Below are 6,793 nucleotides of genomic sequence, written 5' to 3'. Positions count from 1 at the left end.
TGCTCCTGGCAAGCCTTCCCTCCTGTGGGCGAGCAGGTCTGTCAGCAAAGCTCCTCTGCAAAAGGGAGAGGTCTAGCGGCAAGGTGGGCAAAGGAGAAATGTGCTTGGCCCTTCCCCACCATCACCTGCCTGTCCCCCTGCTATCTGGAGAATGAGTGCATGGACAGGAGCAGAGGCTCAGGCCATGGAGAAGGATGTGCTATAACCAGCATAGCTTCAGTGAGGTCTGGCCAGGCAGCCTCTACGGTAGGTGTTGCAGATACGGATGCTCACTGGTGGATGAGTACGCTCCTGTGGCAGTCACCTTATGCACCGTACGCGCACACCCCATGCTCCAAGGCACATCACACAGTCACCGAGCAATTTCCAAGCACCCTAGAACATCTAAAGGATGAACCAAAGGGGCTGCAGGGATCTTTTCTATTGCCCCAATTCATCCAGCTGAAGCTTAGCTGCCTGTGTAAGCTGTAGTAAGTTACCCTTTTTAATTACTGTTTGGGGCATGGGCTGTGGGAAGCCACTGTGGCTTTCTGCTCCAGCTTTCCCCATGCCTGGCCCAGACATGAAAGCCATGCTTGCACTGTTAGGGCGTTAAGGTGACCAGGAGTCTCACTTTGGAATTGCAGACACATACATGCATCTATACTTGGATGAGGACTACAGGTGACATGAAGTAATATTTACTTAGACCATACGCTTTAGAGACATACACCAGTCTCTGGGCCCAGCCTGACTCCCGTGAAATCTCTAATTCACTGAAATGCTGAGAGAAGTGCACAGGCTTCTTGACAGTTTGCCCATGATACAGGTCCCATACTTCTCGTTGTTCACAAGGAAACCTTGACAAAGGCTACCTGAAGCCTCCTCCTAGCTTGTTCCACTCCTGGGCAAGGAAGTATGGGGACAGGGGTTGGTTTCCACTAAGCTCACTGCAAGGGAGTCCGCAGAGAGGAGTGGTGGCCCTAAGTAGACCTCAGGGACAGGTAAGGGGGGCAACATGCTGCAGGTACTAGAGAAGAAGGATAGGAAGGGCAGAGGCAGTGATACGACTGGATTTCAGTACCAGAGCAACCTCAAGCATCCTGGTCATGCTCCACCCTGATTGAGTTCTCCTGCTCCAATCTCTTTTCCCGTCACCCCTCGGTGTGTCCCTTCCTCTTCATTTTTGCTCACAGCCACTCAAATCTGCCAAATATCCAGCAAAGCTTGTGGAAGACCATAGCAGGGATGAAGTGGGTAAACAGACAGACATGAAGCTGATGAAAATATTAATTTTTCAAGAGGTTCCAGAGCCTCCAATTAGCAAACTTGCTTCCTGGGGCTGTATGTGCTCTGGGTGAGGCGGGCTATGCTGTTTGTTCCCTATTGAGGCACCAGACGGTGTGCTGGTGTCACCTTTGGTCTGCTGTGCACTACACATGTGCTTGTGAGGTGAGCAGGGGAAGGATTGCTGTATCCTAGGAAAGTGAAAAGCAGAAAAAGCTCAGATCTGCCCTGTGATGGACCCTGAAAAAGTCTGTGCTGTGTATTTTTTTGGATGTTTTGCTTGTGAGATGAGAGTCTTCAATGAATGGTTTGAAGACAAAGCAGTTTTAAGTAACTGATTTTGTATCAGTAGTTTGCCAAGTGTTTGTTTTTTTTTTAAAATCTCCTCCAGCTGCTAGGTGAATGGAACCGGTGGGAGAACTATTTTTCAGCTGTGAGAAAACCTTCAAACTTTTTGATATCTACAGGATCTGGTAATGAAAGATCTGTGTAACCTTGCAATGTAGGTGGTTTTCTAGCCACCACCAGCCTCACTGGTCAGGATAACAGTTCAATTCTAGACTAGGAGTACTGTAAACCAGCTCCAGGATAAATGGCATAAGCAGCCAGCTCCTGAAAACCACGACCTTCTCAGAAAGACGCTGAGAAATACAATTTCAGGGATATTCTTTAGACCTCAGGGAAGGATGGGTGCGCTGCATTACAGAATGAATCTTCACTAAGACATGAGGTATGATAGATGAGTACTTAGTACACCATGAACGAGCTCCAAAACATGGGGAAGAACTGTTCAGTGCAAAAAAAGCACACGCAAATTCTGAAATACATTAAACCGTGTGCTAAGATTGATAGACATCAGAGACATTTCCTTAATCTTGTTGGAGAGTTGCTGGAGGGCATCCTCCCTAGTTTACACAGTGGTACTTCCACCTCTAGAAAAGCCAGCCTATTGCCACTGCAGTCACAGTCAAGTTTTAATTACAGGAGCAGGACTGGTAGTGAGAACGGGGTACAAGCAGATAATGAACAAAACAGCCTCAACATTAAGAACAGGGAGTGAAAAATCGTGTCTTCTTCTCAAAGGGGAGGGGGGACACACAAGAAAGTAGTAAGAAAAGAGCCCCAAATGAACCCTGGTAAGTAGAAGCTGCTAATCCCTAAAGCCTCAGAGTAGAGTGCAAAGCCCTGGAAGAAAGAAATTAATAACTTTCAAAGTATGACCTTGAAAATGGAATTAACAGTATTCCTCCCTTTTAAGCCTTCATGATAATAAAGATTTCATCTTCTGAAGCCCTGGCAAGAGAGTCAACAGACTAGAAAAATTACTTCCTGCAGAAGAGCTGGCAAGTGTAAACCCTAAGACCCCTCCAGGCCCCAGGGAGTGAGATGACAGAGAGAGACCTATATGGTGCACATCCCCTTTCCCTTGGGCCTTCTCCGTTCCTTCATTCTTTCTTTCATTCCTCCCTTGTTTTTGGTCCTCCTCTTTGCTCAAGAAGCACGTCTCCAGCCTTCACTGTAAGTGGAGTCAGCCTGTCAACAGCATGGAGCCCAGAGCCACTCAGGGTGGAAAGCACTTGGAAAAACAACAGGCCAGCTCTACTTGGTTTGCCATCACTCCTTCCTTCCCATCACAGACAAGTCCTCCTAGCCTGTCCCATGCCTCCTCCTGGCCTCACTTCCGTTTAGAAACTCATGGGGGCTGATTGTCCTCTTACACCAGGTTTTACCTCGTGTTCTTTGACAGGGTCCCAGGGGAAGATCCCCCAAAGCAAATAAGAAACCTGTAGCTCTCTGGTGCCCTTTGAAACTTCTCTGTAGGCACTTGTCCATCAGCACTGCAGATATGTCAAGCCCTGGAGTCTTGTTAATGTAAATAAGAGAAAAACTGTCACCCGCTGTCTCTTTTCCTGTCTACGTTTTGGTTTACTCAGAGGATGGTACCCAGGACCCAGCAGAATATTCTAGATTGGCGAATGTGGGTGTGAAATGTGTAGACGGGTGGGTGATTTTTTCCCTCTGGGTATGGACCAGAAATACATCTGCTTTCTGCTTGCATCTCAAGTGACCCTTCTTAAAAGTCTGTATTAGGAATCTTGAAAGGTGTAGGTTCAATTTCTGCTGGCGGTGATCATGTCGCTCACAGCATTTGGAGGCATGCCTCTCTGCTACCAAGAGGACTTGTGGTTTTGCTTTCAAGTCTGACCTAGTTTGCCTGTTCAGCAAGGGTGACATGGCATGGCACAGCCTGTATCCCCCTCTCTTACGGGCCCCTTCAGAGGTGCAGAAGGTGTTGCAAACGGGAGCTGGAGGGAGTGAGGGGAGAGAAGGGGGAATATCTGTGTGGGGGAAGTAGGACAGGCTAGAAACTTTACCACCACTCCCTGCAACCTCGGCTGCTTGCTGCTGTAGTGGGTAGGTGTCTTGCTTTTGATGGGGATGACCAACCAGCAGATCAGATCTGCCCCCCCCCCCCCCCCCCCCCCCCCCCCACACACACACACACAAAGTACCAAGGATACTGCTGCGTAGTGGTTGTGGAGAGACGCAAACCGATGGGGATCAGGTTCCGTGCCACAAAAACATGGCCATATTGGGCTGCCTCAGGCAAAAAGTGGCTCAGAGCCACGCAGAGCTGGCACCCTTTCTTTAGCGGGGGCGCTGCTGTGCAGGACCCCGGGGTTTTCCCGCAGGTGTGCCCAGCCACGAACCCCGCCGCGTCCCTGCCCCCCCGTGCTATTCCCTGCCCGCAGGTTTGCCTGGGGATGGGAGGCGGGCCGGATTTTCGGTTTTTTTCCTGGCCTTCGGCTGCCACCTCGCGGGCAAGAGGCGACTTGGCCACAGCGGCGGCTCGCCCGGCTCCCCGCACTCCCGGGATGCGGCTCCCGCCGCCGGTCTGTGGCCGAAGACGCGCGAAGTGGCCCCAGCAAAGCCCCTGGCCCTGCTGCTGGGCGGCGGCGGGGCGGGGGGGGGGAAGGTTGTGTGTGCCAACCAGGGAGTTTGTGCAGGGCACCCGAGGGGCGAGCGCTGGCCGCCTGCATGCCACAGAGCCGGCAGCGCCCCTTCACACGCCGCTCCTGCTCTCTCTCATACCCGTTTGTTGGCATTTGAGCTGCACCTGGCACCGCATCCATGCCTAAACAGCTCTCTGGGAATACCCACTTTTTCTCCTGTAGTTCTGGACCAGGCACTGGTACTGACTCCTTGCCTTTGCATTCCTGGTGCTGACTCCCTCCTCCCATAAACAGCATCATTCCCCCGTACCTGCCTCTCTCCCGCCATCCCTGCTACCCTGTGCCTGATCTGGGTTTGCTTTCCTCTCTTCATTTCCCCTTCTCCCAGGACCTCTTCTCATTACCTGCATGCTCCTCCATTTCCCCGTCCTCACCCTGGCTGACGTTTCCTCCTCTTGCCATCTTCAGTGTCCTGAGCCGCCTGTGCCTATGTTGCCCTTTCAGTGGAAGACCTGGTATCGTTTCCTGTGCTGTAGCCCTGCATTGGTACAAGTGTAAAGCTCATCATATTGCCTCAGTCCATATTACCCCTGCCTTATATCCTCCATCGCAGTGGCCTTTTCCTATGTGTCTGACCTGCTGCAGTCTTCCTCCCATATTTATCACCTCCTCAAGCAGCCCCCAACCCTGAATGGGCACTACAGGCTTTGAGAGGCTAACGCTAGCCACGAGGCAGGTCATGTAGAGGGCTACCAAGCAGCCTTCTGACCTTGGCCACTGCTGCCAAGGCAGCGTGTTGCAGTGTCTGGTAGCACTATAAATTCAAGGCTTGAAGGCAAGCAGGGAGAAAAAGGGCCCTTTTAATCACAGAATCACAGAATCATAGAATGGTAGGGTTGGAAGGGACCTCTGGAGATCATCTAGTCCAACCCCCCTGCCAGAGCAGGGTCACCTAGAGCAGGTTGCACAGGAACACGTCCAGGTGGGTTTTGAATGTCTCCAGAGCCAGAAGTTCCACCACCTCCCTGGGCAGCCTGTTCCAGTGCTCTGTCACCCTCAAAGTAAAGAAGTTCCTCCTCATGTCTAGGTGGAACTTCCTATGTTTGAGTTTGTGCCCATTACCTCTTGTCCTGTTGCCGGGCACCACTGAAAAGAGCCTGGCCCCATCCTCCTGACACCCACCCTTTAAGTATTTATAAGTGTTGATAAGGTCCCCCCTCAGTCGTTTTTTTCCCCAGACTGAAAAGACACAAATCCCTCAGCCTTTCTTCATAACACAGATGTTCCACTCCCCTAATCGTCTTTGTAGCCCTTTTAATCATCCCACAAAGGTCAGACCTCAGAAGCCTGCTCCCCTCTCGGTGATTTCTGCAGCTAGTCTCATCTCTGGAGGTTGAGCCTGTGCCTCAGAGGATGCACCACTGGAGTCTCAGTTGCTTAGGCCTTGGGGGCATCATAGCAAGCCCTCTCACAACTAAATTGTGCTCCCTTCAGCCACCCGGCTCGCATCCACTGAGAGCTCATTAACAGCTGTGCCCCGGGTTTGGTAGGGAGACTTGCAGCTCTGCGATTCAGGACTTGAGCATTCAGTGGCCACCAACCTCTTGACACCGGCTAGCTTCTTTCTTAGCAGTTTCCTTGACAAAAAGCTCACCTCAGGGAGATCTGAACACACCCCAGACAATTCTTCCCATAGCAAGTGCTTTCCTTAGCCTGCTTCTCTGGCAGTCAGCAGAGGAGACTGCAGAGCAAGGAGTGACTAAGTTTTTAATCTAGCCAGTTCAGGTAGCAATTAGTAATGGGCAGCGTGCCAGGCTTTCTCTTAAGGCCAAGGTCTTAAAGTCATTGGAGAACATAACCCCCAAACTTAATCTGTGGCTGACATATCACTGTTGGCAGCTGACTGCTACGGTGCTCCTTAGAAGTTGAGGGAGGTTGTGAATATGGAAGGCTTCAGGCAGTCTGGAAATGGCTGGACAAGCTCCTGGAAGAAAAAAAATGCATCTGTCAAGGAGTGCAGCTTCCACTGGCTCAGGATGACCATGAAGCACCTGAGGTAGACCAATATGGTGCCATATCAGCCATGTGCTCCCAGCTAGCCCCCACCCAGCACCTGCAGGGGACAGGACTGAAGGCTAGACAAGACCCTTGGACTAACCCAGTAGGGCTGGGCTTGTCTTGTGGTATGGTCCTCTTGGAGGCAGGCTGTTTTTGAGGAAGAGAGCTTTACAATCTTGCTGTGGCTTGCTGTGAACGTAAGCAGCACCCTGCTTTTCCCCTCTCCTTCCACCATCTCGCCCAAGCCCCACCACCCTTCTTGCCATGTCTTTTCCTACACACAAACACACACACGCTGTGCTGTGACAGTGGTACGGGGGGGCCTAAAACCTGTGAGGGGCCAAAGCACTGACCAAGTGAGGTGGTCCCAGGGAAGTAATTCAAGATATATGAAGTGTGTGGGGGAGCCCTCCCCAAGGGCGTTGAAGGCAGATGGTTTTGTGTAGCTATTTGCCTTTTTCTGAAAGACCAAATCTCTGCACTGGTGCAAGGCTCTGAGCCAAAGCATCAGAGCA

General features: G+C 51.3%; 1 protein-coding gene across 2 annotated transcripts in view; it reads left to right on the top strand.

Annotated features, from left to right (window-relative positions):
* LSAMP (limbic system associated membrane protein) overlaps positions 1-6,793 on the top strand; it is a 317,583-nt gene that overhangs the window by 298,589 nt on the left and 12,201 nt on the right. The gene's annotated exons all lie outside the window — the stretch shown is intronic.

The sequence above is a fragment of the Rissa tridactyla genome, chromosome 1 (genome assembly GCF_028500815.1).
Source record: "Rissa tridactyla isolate bRisTri1 chromosome 1, bRisTri1.patW.cur.20221130, whole genome shotgun sequence".
Taxonomy (NCBI): domain Eukaryota; kingdom Metazoa; phylum Chordata; class Aves; order Charadriiformes; family Laridae; genus Rissa; species Rissa tridactyla.
The sequence above is the reverse complement of the archived record's forward strand: the minus strand, read 5'-3'. Positions and strand labels throughout refer to the sequence as shown.